This window comes from Anolis carolinensis, chromosome 4, assembly GCF_035594765.1.
Source record: "Anolis carolinensis isolate JA03-04 chromosome 4, rAnoCar3.1.pri, whole genome shotgun sequence".
NCBI classification, from domain to species: domain Eukaryota; kingdom Metazoa; phylum Chordata; class Lepidosauria; order Squamata; family Dactyloidae; genus Anolis; species Anolis carolinensis.
Window position 1 is genome coordinate 82,732,300 of NC_085844.1, and position 15,228 is coordinate 82,747,527.

Consider the following 15,228-nt stretch of genomic DNA (forward strand, 5'->3'; position numbering starts at 1 on the left):
ATCTACTGATGCAGCACCAGAAGATTTGGGGGGGGGGGGGGGAGAGAGAGAGAGAGAGAGAGAGAGAGAAGGAACCACTCTCTTGTTTCTCCTCTCTCATCTCCCCCAGAGGCCAGGATGACCCTGGGCTAGTTTAGTTAAGATTTTGTCCCCCACTAAGTTTCTTTTAGATCATACTTTGCTGTGTTTCAGAAGGTTTTAATAAATAGCTGTTAGGCTGTTTTCTGGAATACTAAATACCCAGATAATGCCAGCTTTAAGCAAGAACAGTCATAATAATAATAATAATAATAATAATAACAACAACAACAACAACAACAACAACAACAACAACAACTTTATTTATACCCCGCCACCATCTCCCCACGGGGACTCAGGGCGGCTCACATGGGGCAAGGCCCGACTAGCACAATTTACAAAAACACAAAAACAGTCATACATTCACATTGTAGATAATTAGTTGTTCTCAACCTGATTTTCTTGTTTTATAGTTGAGCTAAGGAACATCACCAGAGTAATTCCTGGGAACCTTTAGTTTTATCATACAATTCTCCTGGGGCCAAGCAGTCCACATAAGTATTATTAAGTAGGAGCATACTGTAGGCAGAGCCTCCAGATCGTATAGATCAACAGGCTATTAAGAAACCTATATTGTAACAAAAATAAAATGAGTATTTTCAGCTTTTGTCACAATCATTCTGTGGCATTTATCTTTAAAAACATAGGGCAGTTCACATCTGCAGATATTTCCGGGTGTAAAACCAACCTAAACAAACACTTTTGGCAACAATTTCATATTCTAATGAATATTTTCGCTATCATGGCAACTATACCTTGAGGTCCAATATCATTGTCTTGAAAGATATCACTGATTTGATTTACTATATCTTCCCTCTTTTTTGTCATGGATGGTAAATAAAACATAAAACAGTACAAAGCAGTTAATAACAATGATAAATTCAAACTTTTAACCTGTTGTACATGCAGATGGAGAGTTTGAAGTACTTACACACATTTTAATTTCTTCTTACCAGTAACCTTGAAAGCTAGATTAGTATTCTTATCTCCATACGGGGCCAAGACAGTGATACTGTTTTGCCTTTAACAAGGCCATCTAGTTAATTTGTAGCAGATGCAATATCTGAATTGGTGATTTTCTTGTTTGCCATCCAGCAGTGCAACACATTATGCAGTCTCCATTTAATACTACACTAATAAAATCATGAGTTCTGCCAAGCCTAAGTAGGATTTAACATCCCATTTAAGAGTGCCATACTACAGTTATAATACTATGATTATATTTTAATAGCCGTGGCTGCATCCCTATGAGATTTGGGGATTTGCAGTTTGGTGAGGTGCTAGAGCTCTCTGGAAGAGAATCTTAAATGCAAGTCCCTCAAATGACAATCCCAGGATTCCAGGGAATGGAGCCATGGCAGTGAAAATTGAAAATTGTGTTGAGATTTCTAAAGAGAACACCTCCAGGAATCCCTTGGATTCCCATACAATTTTGTGGTATGCTTCCAGCATAAGTCAACAACAGAGCCATGCTGGAAGAGCTAGAAATTCTTGGGAGGTGTTTCCTCAGGTAAAAGCTAAACTTATTTATTTGCAGTTTTTCACTTTTATGGGGCACTGTGCCCTTAATTCCAGCAAATGTTAAAGGCTGACTATATTGTTTTGTTACATCTATCACACACTTTAGGTCTTACAGGACAGATAGGGCTATACATTTGTACACAAATAAAAAAGAAAGTAGTCAATTGGTTTACCATATGGACTAATAGAAAGACCCAGTGCCATTTTCTGTTGTGTTTTGAGTTATGAGAAAGAAATGGAAGGTGAGTGCATGGCACAGATAGTGATCAGCTTGATTAGACATTCAATAATAAATAAAATAAATAAACTTTATTTATATCCTGCCCCCTCTCCAAACAGGACCTGGGGCGGCTTACAAGTGGTAAAAAACACAGTGCAAAATACAATTTACAAAGTTTCAACATGATACATAATAATATCAAAAGCCTAAAAAATAAACCAAAACACAAAAAAGCAAATATAAACATAATACTTAACAACAATATAAAAAACCTGACAGACATAACAATAACACAATAAAAATAACATGAATTTTAAATTGTTCTGAGTTTAAACATGTTGACATTTCCAGTTATTATGTGATAAATAATAATTATCACACAGGCATGGCATGTGAACAAGGATTTCAAACCAAAGATTAATCCTTTTTACAGCAAGCACAGAATCCCCCTTGCCTCACACATTCCGTTTCAGTTGTTATTTTTGATGCATTGCTTACAATCATTTATTTTTTATCTCTGAAACAACAAACTTTAGTACATTTGTTATTATATCTGAACCAAGACACTGTATTTTCATACTCTCCAACTGGCCTGATCTGGGAGAGACACTCTTGAATAATCTTTATTCATCCCACTTTCAATAGCTTTTAAAATATCCCAGTTCTTTCACTTTCTCCCTTTGTCCTCAGCTCACTTCAATAGCTGCAAACTGAGTTGAAACTGCAAGAGTGTTTAGCACTAACGTAACTAAGAAAGAAGAGGAGAGGAGCAAATCTTGCATTTTCAATCGTTTCACACAAAGCCAAGCAGCTGCAGCCTCTCCTAGCTTGTCTTTTATTTTGCATTAATCATTGCCAATTTTGCCATACTGATGTTGCTCAGCCTTATGTGTCCTTATTTTCATCTGTGAAGTCTTAGAGCCATTTTGACAGGAGTTTTGCAAGTGTCATCTCCTCCCTGCCAAAAAACAAAAAAATGACAAGCAATCCCACTATGTTGCTTTGTAAATAGTGCAACCGTGACAACAGATGACTTTTCAAACACTATAAAAAGCAAGAGGAATGAATTATAAATTCAGTTTCAAGTTATGATTAAGCTGGGATGTAAAACCAGGATCTGAACTGGCGGTTAGGAATTCTGGGAGTTGAGTCCAAAACACCTGGAGGGTTGAAATTTGCCCATGCCTGATCTGAACCAACACAATGTGCTGAAACAGTGCACATGGGAAGAAGAGGGATTTTTTTTTTCATGTCAGGAGCGACTTGAGAAACTGCAAGTTGCTTTCTGGTGTGAGAGAATTGGCTGTCTGCAAGGACGTTGCCCAGGGGACGCCCGGATGTTTTGATGTTTTTACCATCCTTGTGGGAGGCTTCTCTCATGTTCCCACATGGAGCTGGAGCTGAAAGAGGGAGCTCACTGCGCTCTTCCCGGGTTGGATTTGAGCCTGGCAGCCTTCAGGTCAGCAACCCAACCTTCAAGTCACAAGGCTTTAACCCACTGCGCCACCGAGGGCTCCAGAAGAGGGATAAGCAAGGAGCACGGGGCCATGTAGTTTATTCCTAGGCAATAAAGCATGATTACCGTTGATCTATGCCTTGGGCCCCATCTACACTGACCATTTAATGAAGCTTCATACAATCTTCAAAATGTGATGACTAGACTAGGCATGCCATGAAAGTGCACTTCATAGTGCTTTAAATCCAGTAATCTGACACAAAACAAAGTCGGGGAAACTAAAAAATGATGCTCTATACATATCAGCGTCCTGTAGTATTGATACATTTCTACATTTATACTACATTTCACCACAAAATCGGCCTCACAGAATACAAATAGCTATGCAGACACCCAAAATATTCCACAGATGTACACATGTGCATTCTGGAGGGGGGAGTTGGAAAAAAGTCCCATATTCTCCTAAACTAATAAGCTGTGGATCCTGGAACCATTTCGAGGCCAGCCTATGCGTACGTGTAATCACTATCCAGACTGGTTCCAGGGTTTGCAATCTTATCATCTGCACAGTAAAAACCACTTTCTTCAATACCAGTTCCAAACTGATCTTGCAAACAAATTTGTAAAATGTGCGCTAAATAATAATTTGTAATTGGTTAAGTGATTGAATCCAAAGGGTGCACACTAATGGTTCCCCTTCATCCTATTTAGGCTGTGCCGTTGCGCTGGCAATCACTGGTCTTGATTTTTTCTTCCTCACTTTTTTCTTTGTAGATTTTTCTTTCAGCTACAAGTAGACCTATTTTATTTCTACATTATTTTAGTAGATTTAATAATTAGTTAAAATGAAAGGAAATGTTAGCACTACTCCAGCCTACCAGGAATGGCTCATGCTCTCAATTGCATGTTGTGGTCTGTTTTCACAACTCTAAGTAGTTTGTCATCATCCTTGAAGGTTTAAAGGGTTCACATAGTTGTGACAAGTAGGAGCTCTAGACACCTGTGGCCTTGGCTCTGTCTCAGTTGTTGTGTCTAAGGCAGTATTGGGGCTGTGTTATCTGCACAAAAAGCAAGGAAAACATAAAAGTGAGACAAACCCAAAGAAACAACCCAATGGGAACTGAGCATGGCTCTATGGCCATGGAATTCTATGGAAGAGTGGAGTGGCCACAGTGCCAAAATCTGCCCCCAAAATAGATTAAAAATAGAGAGAGCAGCCTCATTTGGGGGATTGGGGATGTCTTCTCTACCCTTATTACTTCAGTATTTCCAAGAGCAGAAGTGAAAGTTATCTATAAAACAAATGGGAAAGTCTAAGATTTTAATGTAGTCATTAGTAGTTGCCACATATCACCAGTATGTCCACCCAACTCCCAAAAGAATCCAGTGAGGTTATTCTCATTGTGCTGAACATTGTAAGGGTGGAAAACAAAGCAAACAGAATCAAGTGACTAGAACCCTGAACAGATGCATTCTACTCAGTAATATTATGTTTCAAGGTTCCTTCTGTTTAGTAGTCTTATAATAACAACTATACTATAAAACGCCAAAAAAATGACTATCGTACTCTGTTAGCACTATCAGGACCACTTCACTCAGGGCATTTTTGCGCCATTTTGCTGCTTTTATTCACAGCAAGGACAGGGCCTGCTGTACACCATCACACAATGAAAAGGGCCACGTGAAGAGGCTGTAACTCACTTCCGCAGCGATTGTCCAGAAGAACATCTTCCTAGAGCCTACCTTCTTTCTCATAATTCAAAGAGAGAGCCTTCATATCTTGTTACTGATCATTTCATTTCACACACCTTTATGCAAAGCTCTGAAGGATGTGATGGTGAATGCACTCAAAATGACAAGATATATACTGAAGTACTACGCAGCAGCAGCTCTTTCCTCTCTGGGTTTACTTCTGATTAGCTTCAAAGCACTTTTTCTGTGTTTGAAGTGTGCTATGAAATATCATTGCCATTTTGACAGCTGCTTCAAAGGTAAAATACCGCATAACTCATCCTGAAGAAGAATCGCAAACTGTGCTGTTTATTTGGTGTTGGTGATGGGCACATACATGACCAAGTTAAACACATGGAGGTTACTTCAGCAGGAGACTTAGGTACATGTTTAGTGTTTTACTTTTGACTCGGGGGAATAAAAAACTTAAAACTTCTGGATTTCTGGTTGGATAATACACTCCTCATGTTTTACCAAATTCAAGGTAATTGTTGTTGAAAATTAGACCCTAAAATTATGAAAGATGGCTCCATTGGGACATACAGCACGCCCAAATTACCTTTTACATTTTGTCCTGCAATAACGTTTTATGAAACCATCCAGTGATTATGTAGAACTGAGCCCAGGACTAATCAGAGAATTTTTTTTCCTTCGTGTCAGGAGCAACCTGAGTCGCTTCTGGAGTGAGAGAATTGGCCGTCTGCAAGGACATTGCCCAGGGGACGCCTGGATGTTTTGATGTTTTTACCATCCTTGTGGGAGGCTTCTCTCATGTCCCCGCATGGAGCTGGAGCTGATAGAGGGAGCTCATCCGCACTCAGAGAATGGATCCTAGCTGAACATTTTCTGAACCAATCAGGAGCACACATGGTATTCTTGAATAGCTGTCAAAATACAAAAAAATATGCTATGTACAGTGTTCCCTTGCTACTTCATGGTTCGCTTTTCGCGGACTCACTGTTTCACGTTTTTTTAATAAACACTAAAATAATAGTATAAGTCATAAAATAATATTATAAATCCCTCTTTCTACTTCTTTCCTAAGGAGAAGCCTAAGGAAGGAAGGAAGGAGAAGCCGAAGGGAGAGAAAAGGAGGCTGAAGCAGCTTTGTTTTCGCCTCACAAGGCAGCGGCAGACAGTGAGATTGTAAACAACACAAATATAGCATCCCTACTTCGCTGATTTTCACTTTTCGTGGGTGGTTCTGGAACATAACCTCCGTGATAAGTGATGGAACACTGTATTCACAATTGTGGTATGTTAGTTCTTTACAGTGGTGTTTCTCTTGACATGCTCTCTGGACACTGAAAATAAAGTCTTTGATTTTGCCTTCAGTCCGTCTGTGTCTTATTTGGACTTTTGGAAGCTTGGCAGTCCTATCCCGAACCTGCGATTTTAGTGGAGCTGAAACCACACAACACAATGATTGCTAGATGTTACTGAAAAGATGGTATATGATACGCTACAGAGATAATGCAGCACCGTAATGCAAATATATGTTGCATATAAATAATTTGTCTTCCATTCTGTCTCAATGTTGCTTGCTAATCTGAAAACATGAGTAATTTACATGGTTTAAACTGGATGCTACTGAGCCATTGCTTTTTCAGAATGAGTTGGAAGTGAAGTTAAAAATGGAGGTCCCATATAACAACCTTTGTCATGTTCACAATCCTTCCATAAAGTTTGCTCAAGAGTCAAATCCATTCAGCCAAGTTCCTTTCAATGTTGCTTAAAAGCTTTTCTAGTTGCAGGTTAATCCCAATTTATTGCTTCTAGTTGAACTGGAAGATTACCAATGAATAGCCTATTTATTTCTCCTTGAATGGTCTCCTCTTAATTGACACTCAGTGTTTGTCCTTGTTACAGGAGATGGAAGGGGATGTAATTAATTATTCTTTTCCTTTCGTTTATGATACTTGAAAGAACAGCAAGTTCTGTTTGGCAAAATGTTTTGTGACCTCCAGACCACTTCCTTAGATTCATGGAGTAAAGATTGAGTTGGTAAAGATTTACACACCTAGTGAAGTGTGGGAATATCTCCTATAAACCGGGACTTGTGCTGGAGCACAAGTAGTCACCAAATGCTGTCACTTTATACTCAACTATTAGCTACAGCTTTGATGTGAACCCAACTTTCCAGATCAGTGATACTGCTAAGGGTACACATTTGGCCACACAATATGCTGGCATCTTCATGTGAACGTGGATCAATGCTTCTTCAGTTCCTGTCTTCAAAATTACTTTATTTATCTGAGATTCATTGATAACATCTTTATTATGGAAAAAGGAACAGACAGAGAACTACTGGGAGTTCAGTAACTTCTATACTTCCCTCTTCCTGAACCTAGGGCCCACATAACAGATTCCTTGTCAGAGCACCACCATCAAACTATATAAGTAAGAATGGACTTGACAGCTATTCAGTATATTCACATGCTTCCATCTTTCACTCAGAACATAGCACAAAATCTATTCTTCAGCCAAAAGATCTATGATGCAATTGCATCTCCTCAGCTCCAGAAAACACCTAAGGATTTAGATCAGGCATTTCTCACATTGTTTTATCCAGCTAAGGAAGCTGAGGGAACACATCAAATGGGCTAGATTGGTATCCAGAACATTCCTCTTCAGGACAAAGAATTTAAATTGTTTATTACAGTCCAGAGTTCCAATTCACAATTTATAGGATAAATTAAGAACACGAGGAACAATTAGTCAAAAATAGGCAGAGCTTATTTCAAACTTTTTGCCCGAACACAAAAGTGATCTGTTCTCTAATCCTGACTGTCTCAGACAGAAACATGGGAACAATCAAGATATACTAAGGTTTCTATTTTCTAAAAATAATTCAACATAAAATTGGACTGATTTTCCTGTAGATGCAGCATTAATCGATTAATCACATGTTATTGAGTCTGCATGTTGAACTCAGAAGACAAAATAACATGCTTCATAGATTCTGCTTTCTAATTACCGCAGGAGCATAACCTTGTGCTCTAAAGGACATCAGCAAATCTATCTCCAAGCATTTCAAAGTCTGGAACATTTATGATAATTTATGACATTCAACTTCTTTAAGTACCTGGCTCAATGAAAAGGACCAACATATTCTGTACTCAGGGGTTAGTGAACAGGATGTGTAGGAACAAGCCTGAAGGTCACCGAGAGCAATATTACAAAAATCTTTGACTGATTTGCCTAGATGTAAAAAGATGATAGACCAATTGAAGCATCTTTTGGGGCAACAAGCTTTGACCAATTTATGTATTCATCCTGAAATAAAGAAGTTAACCCAATTTAAAAATATTAACCCTAAGCCAAAATTTTAAATTTGCCAACCAAACCCTTGTCAATAGAGGACACCCCCCAGCAGGGCCATAGCCAGAAAAAAATTTCGGGAGGGGTTTTGAAAATTTCAGGTGGGGTTGAACCCCTAGCACACACCTCTCCCCGCTACAAACCTGTCAATATCTGCTTGAAATAGTGCCTGGAGGGACTCTTAATGTTTTGTGTCTCATAGACTTAGCATGGGGATTTGGTTAACCAGTTAAAATTCATGAGGTTGGTTAACTTCCATATTCTCAGCCCCAGAAAACAGCTGAGGATTTAGATCAGGCATTTCTCACACTACTTCATCCAGTCAAAACGCTGTGGGGTGGGGGAAAAGATCGAATGGGTTAGACTGGTACCAGAACATTCACATGGCAGGGTGCATTGTTCTGATCTCAGGGTGTGTGATGTTGCCAGTGGGGCCCTGGGGAGGTGCTTTACCAGGAAGGCAGCGATGGTGGCCCCAAGGAGGAAAATCCAGAGCAAAATCCGGAGTTAACTACAGGGAGCATACAACACCTTTACTAAAGCAGGCTCCACAGGCTGCTGATAAGCTGCCATTCCCAATTCAAGGTGCAGATGATGACCCATAAAGCCCTATATGGCTTGGACCCTAACTATCTCCATGACTGCATCTCACCCTACGAACCGGTGCGGGCTCTAAGATCTTCCGGTGAGGCACTCCTCTCACTCCCACCACCGTCACAAGTGCGGTTGGTGGGGATGAGGGAGAGAGCCTTCTCGGTGATGCCTCCCCGGCTCTGGAACGCCCTTCCCAAAGAGATTAGACAAGCCCCTTCTCTATCCTCTTTCCGCAAGGATCTGAAAATCTGGTGGTTCCTGCAGATCTTTGAGCAGGGCTAATCCTTGGCCCTCCTGGCTATGATCCGGCTCAGCACTTTATCCACTTCCTGGCCCCATACTATATTGTTGCACTTGACTTGCCTAGTACCCTATAGTTGGCCACCCCAATATTGAACCCTGGTCACTGTATCTTGGTTTGTTGATGGAGTATGCTGTCATTAGTTCTTAAGTCTGTGTGAAATGATTGATTTGTATGTCTTGTGTACTTATGTTCATTATTGTATTATGTTTAGTTGTTGTATGGTTTATGTTGTTGTATGGTTCTCTGTTATGTTGGGAACCACTCTGAGTCCCTTGATGAGGTATGGCGGTATATAAATTATTATTATTATTATTATTATTATTATTATTATTATTATTATTATTATTATTATTATTAAGTTTCCTTAATGCAGGATAAAGTCTGAAAGAGCCGTTTCTCCATAGAAATACTTGTATGTTGTGTGTTATGAGTCAGATGCCAGCCAATATAAATAACTCAGTTTATTGCACAAACAACACAAAAGAGCCCAGGAAACAAACAAAAAAGGGCTCAAAACGCTTTCTCTTCAGTGTGAAGTAACAATGTCCAAAAAGAACTCAAAAAACCCAAACTCAGGATATAATCCGGATTATCCTGGGAAATAATCCGGATTAAAACAAACTAAGCCAAAATGGCTGCAAACTCGCTCCACCTACTCGATGGAGCTTAACAATCACAGGAAAGCTACCAACAACTACCCACAGTTACCAGCAGCCACACTATGCCCCAAAACGTTGTTGAAGCCAGACCGCGTCGTAAAGGAGAAGTCACAGCTGCCACATCCGGTCCGCGTCGTTAGGGAGAAATCACAGGCATCGAGTTCCAATCCGTGTCGCTAGAGAGAAGTCACAGGCATCGAGTTCCAGTCCGCGTCATTAGGGAGAAGTCACAGGCATCGAGTTCCAGTCCAAGGTCAACTCTAAAGAGCCAAAGCGACGGAGGCAAGCTGGCAGGTTCCAAAGCAGTCTTCCAAACACGTCTTCTGAAACAGAGATCCCGAAAAGCGCCCAACAAAACACCTTGCCGATTGCCAGGTTACATTAGCAACAAACTTACTTTTATCTACAAGTCCTCCTCCGAACTTGAGCCAGCTAACCCCTTATTCACAGCTGAACTTTGTTGCTGCAAATCCTCATCAGAGCTGGAGTCGCCCAAGGCCCCACCTCCAGCTGCTGCCCTTTTACGATCTCTCCAGCCAAACCACCTTCTATCCAAACCCATAACTCCCCAGGATCCATCTGTATCTTCTCTGTGCCATCCCTCAAATGTACCACTGCTTGTAGGTTCCTCAAGAATCTCCCGGATCTCCTGAACCCTACAATCCATCTCTTTACTCCCAGAGTCTGACATCCCATCCTCCTGACTCCCAGCCCCACAATCCCCTTCAAAACCCTCAAAGGTATCATCATCAGTGGGTTTCATAAGTATTTCCAGGATTCTCTTCCTTTGTTGCTCCTCATCGGAGTCTTGCTCACGAGTAGTTTTCCTGCCTCTTCTAACACAACTAGTAGTATCTCTACTCGAAGACTCCATTGAAGACTCAACCACAACATTGTGCGTTCCTGTCATATCAGACTCAAAGTAGTACAGCTCTCTCCCATTGTGCATACAAGCCGTAGGATAAATATAGAACAGGTAACAACAGAATACCACTTGGTGTCACCTTTATATCCTGTGTCTTAAGTAAGAGCCTGTCCCAGACCCTTCTCTATTATAGACTTGGGTGGTGGGCTATTATGTTCGTTTGTAGACAACTGTCCAGTTTGAAGACATTACTGATCATATTGCCTGTTCTCCTGGGCTCTACATTAGGAACATTACATTGTTATTTCCTGTCAAGTTTATTTCAATGTACTTCAGCGCTATGAATGAGAGATGGCTAAGATCCATGATAACTGATTTGTTTCATATTGTCTCATCATAGGGTTTTCAAGGTAAAAGACATTCAGAAGTGTTTAACTAAGAAGAGGGTTGCTGTGTGTTTTTCGAGCTGTATGGCCATGTCCCAGAAGCATTCTCTCCTGATGTTTCACCCATATCTATGGCAGGCATCCTCAGAGGTTGTGAGGATGCCTGCCTCACAACCTCTGAGGATGCCTCCCATAGATGTGGGCAAAACGTCAGGAGACAATGCTTCTGGAACATGGCCATACAGCCTGAAAAACAGACAACAACCTTGTGATTCCGGCCATGAAAGCCTTCGACAACACATTAACTAAGAAGCGTTTTCTAAAGTGCCACTGCCATGGTCATCCACCAGTGTCACCCCCACCAATACGCATACTAATGCTGCCTAGTAGTTCCATCACTATGTAGAAAAACTACAGCAAAACCCTGCAACATCAGCCATTCATATGCCATACCCTCATCCAATGTTTTATGTATGTCACCATCTCTCAGCAATGCTACACTACATTCTACACAGGGAGAAAAAGTCCAGCTTTTACTCAAAATGATAAATGAGCACAGATCAGATCTCACAAATGGCTTAAAAAACACGTTGGCCTCCCTGGGCAGTCTGTCTTTGAACTCAAGGTACAAGATTCCAACCTGACGCAATTGAAATTCATCAAAAATTTCAATTGTTTTGTGTGGCTTGAATAGGGACAATGTCTTCTTATGTCATTAGTGCAGATTAGGCTGCATCACCACCCACCGTTGTCTTATTATCACCATTTTTCTTGTCTCAAATTTCTGCATTTCCATCCTGTCTGTTGCTCATTTTTCTATTATCCCCACTCTATTAACACTGCTTGGATTGTCACCATATCTATATTAATCATATTATCAGTACTGAATCCCATCTCACCTCTCAACAGCTGTTAAATACTAACTATTGCTGAAGAATCACTTTTTCTTGCATTTCACACCCCAAGATGTGTATAAATACCTATAACTGAGGCTGCGTGCCATGCATCTGATGAAATGGGTCTGTAAAGGCTTATGTGAAATCAACAGTGTTCCTCTTTAAAGTGATGTGAGATAGCTTGTTCTTTTTGGTTCACTGACTCAACATGACTGTCCCTTTCAGATAACTCCAATAAATATTTTCTTTCAGTTTATGTTTCAAATAAATACTGTTTTGTTGTCTAAAGAGAAAATAATGGGAGGAAATGCACCGTTGGTTACAACATCAACAGTACCTTAGGAACAGTGCTATTTTTTCCTGGTAAAAAATTCATTAGAAAGCGAGTGTGTACATAGGTACAGACAGACTCAAATATTCCTTTTTCCCCCACCTGATTTTATTCAACCTTCCAACAAGCCCTGCACAAGCCCGAAATTCCACTTAAGCGAATATGTTGGATAATAAGGAGGGATTAAGGAAAAGCCTATTAAACATCAAATTAGGTTATGATTTTACAAATGAAGCACCAAAACATCATGTTAGACAACAAATTTGGCAGAAAAAGTAGTTCAATACTCAGTAATGCTATGTAGTAATTACTGTATTTATGAATTTAGCACCAAATATCACAATATATTGAAAACATTGACTACAAAAATGTGTTGGATAATCCAGAACGTTGGATAAGCGAGTGTTGGATAAGTGAGACTCTATTGTAATTCCTCTGAGCATCCCATCCTTCCATAAGGACTCATGGGGGTTACCTCCAGTTTATTCTCATAATAATTTTGTGATATAGGGTAGTCTGAAAGAAAATGTCTCACACCCTCCAACATTTCTCAGTTGAAAATCAGGACATAGGTGTACGAAGGTTGAATGAAAAGTAATGCCTTCACCTTCGTAACTCCTCAACAGATGGCAGTACTGGTATGTGGCAGGCACTAGCTTGTTCAGTAGACTCTTCTCTACAGTTCCATTTGGCAGGAAGCCTTAGCATTGAATGGTTGTATTGTTAAAGTGCGAAGTATGGAACCCTGCGCAGACGGTCGGTCAATGCGATTTGAGCAATGTGCAGTCACTGAATTCTTGACATTCAGTGACTGCATTCCTGCGTGGAGTCATTCCTTTTCATTCAACCCTTGTACTTTCAACTCAGCTTGCAGCAGCTGAAGTAAGCTGAGCACAAATGGGGAAGAGGAAAGAAAAACTAGGGCAAAATTAAAAGCAGCTGAAAATGGGACAACAGAGGATGAACTGAGTCTATCCTTTCCAAACCGAGACAGTTGGCAGATCTGATGTCTAAAAAAACATTCGAGAAGTTTCTGTCCTCCAGATATTTTGGGCTACAAGTTTCTCACACTCTTACTCTTAGTCATGCTGTTTGGGACTGTTAGAAAGAAGAAACTGAAGAATTAAATAGAGTGATATAATTATGGATTCCTTGGACTAAAAATGGGGAGACCTAGGGTCAAACACTGATTGAAGCATATATCTTTCTCATTGATTTTGCAACCATTCTCTTTTCATTTGACATACTGGGAGTGCTGCATAGTTTTAAACTCTGTTTCTTTTAAATAGATTTTTCATCTTTTGAATTCCACTTCATACTATTAACTAGAGATTTGATGTGTTTTAATGGTGTTAGGTTAAAGGTAAAGGTTTTCCTCTGACAATAAGTCCAGTTGTGTCCGACTCTGAGGGTTGGTGCTCATCTCTGTTTCTAAGCCAAAGAGACAGTGTTGTCCATAGACACCTCCAAGGTTTTGTGGCCGGCATGACTGCATGGAGCGCCGTTACCTTCCTGCCGGAGTATTGATCTACTCACATTTGCATGTTTTCGAACTGCTAGGTTGGCAGAAGCTGGGGCTAACAGCGGGTGCTTTCTCTGCTCCCTGGATTCGAACTTGCAACCTTTCGGTCCGCAAGTTCTGCAGCTCAGCACTTTAACACCCTGTGCCACCGGGGGCTTAATGGTGTTATTATTATCCTATTCAATTTGTCGTTGATCCTTTCCTTTAGGCTTCACGCAAATCTAATTACTAGTGTAATTCAATTTGAATGTTCACTTTGTATATGTTTTTTATATACAAAAGGTGGGATGCTACTGGCACTATCAATACCACAGTCACTACAACTACGGTAATGCCATTCAACTTTAGACCATTGTAGAGATTTGAGAAGGCAAATCCGCAGCTCTAAAAGCCCAGCCTTCTCTGTCCCACTTTACAGTCCCCCTTTCCACTACAAAAGCCTGCACACACCTTCTTTAGTGAACTACATTACATTACAGAAACCTGCATATATCTTGCTGTTTAGGAGCTTCCCTTCCGTATAGAAGTGCTAGTCTTGCAAATGCAACACAAGGAGTTGTGGGGGTTTGAAGGAGAGAAAGGTCAGCTAACTCCTTACCCTGAGAGAGAATCCTCCTACACGCATCTTCCTGCATAAATCCACATAAACAAAACTATCTTTAGCTACCAGCAGAGAATGGAAGTAAAGTTCTCTCTTTTCCTTTCTAACCCAACTGAGCATTCTTTCAGCTGGTAGAAATTTCCATGAGAGCTAGCCACAGGAAACAAATACTGACTCACAGGAAAATTCAACGGCTATAAAAACAAAAACACACACACACACAAAAAGGAAAGCAAGGCCTCTGGAAGGTATGAAAATAAACTCATTTGTAAAATAAAATAAATAAACTCATTTGTGTTTCCGCATGATGTTTTGAAATGAAAGTGTTTCTTTTTCTTTCAGAAAGGGGTTGGAGTGTTTCACGATTTTGTCTTGGTGTTCAATTAAAGCCCACTTAGGGTAATTTGCTTGCTACAAGCTTTGACGAGTGTTTGTAAAGTCTTTTTAATTTAAATTGATGCCATGTGCTAGGATGTATGTTTCACATGTTTTGATATGGTCAAAACTGACCAATCAATAAAGAGTTGTTGTTGTTGTTGTTGTTGCTAGGACGCTGAAGCAAAATTTCAGGTTCTACATAAAAAGGAGACAGCTTGGCCTTGAGCTGAAATATAATTTAAAATAACAACATGTGATCTGTTTGGAAGTGATGGGGTTCAAATGTTTGAATCCTCCCTTTTATGCAATACTCTGTACAAATACAAGACTATTCTGCCATAAGAAAAACATTAAAGCCCATATGC

At 40.1% G+C, this 15,228-nt stretch overlaps 1 long non-coding RNA gene across 1 annotated transcript; it reads left to right on the forward strand.

Moving 5' to 3' along the window:
- Positions 1–336: 336 nt before the first annotated feature.
- LOC134298985 (uncharacterized) lies at positions 337–6,340 on the forward strand. The gene is made up of 2 exons (XR_010006139.1): positions 337–5,876; positions 6,052–6,340. It is a non-coding gene; the product is annotated as an uncharacterized LOC134298985 (long non-coding RNA).
- Positions 6,341–15,228: the final 8,888 nt, after the last annotated feature.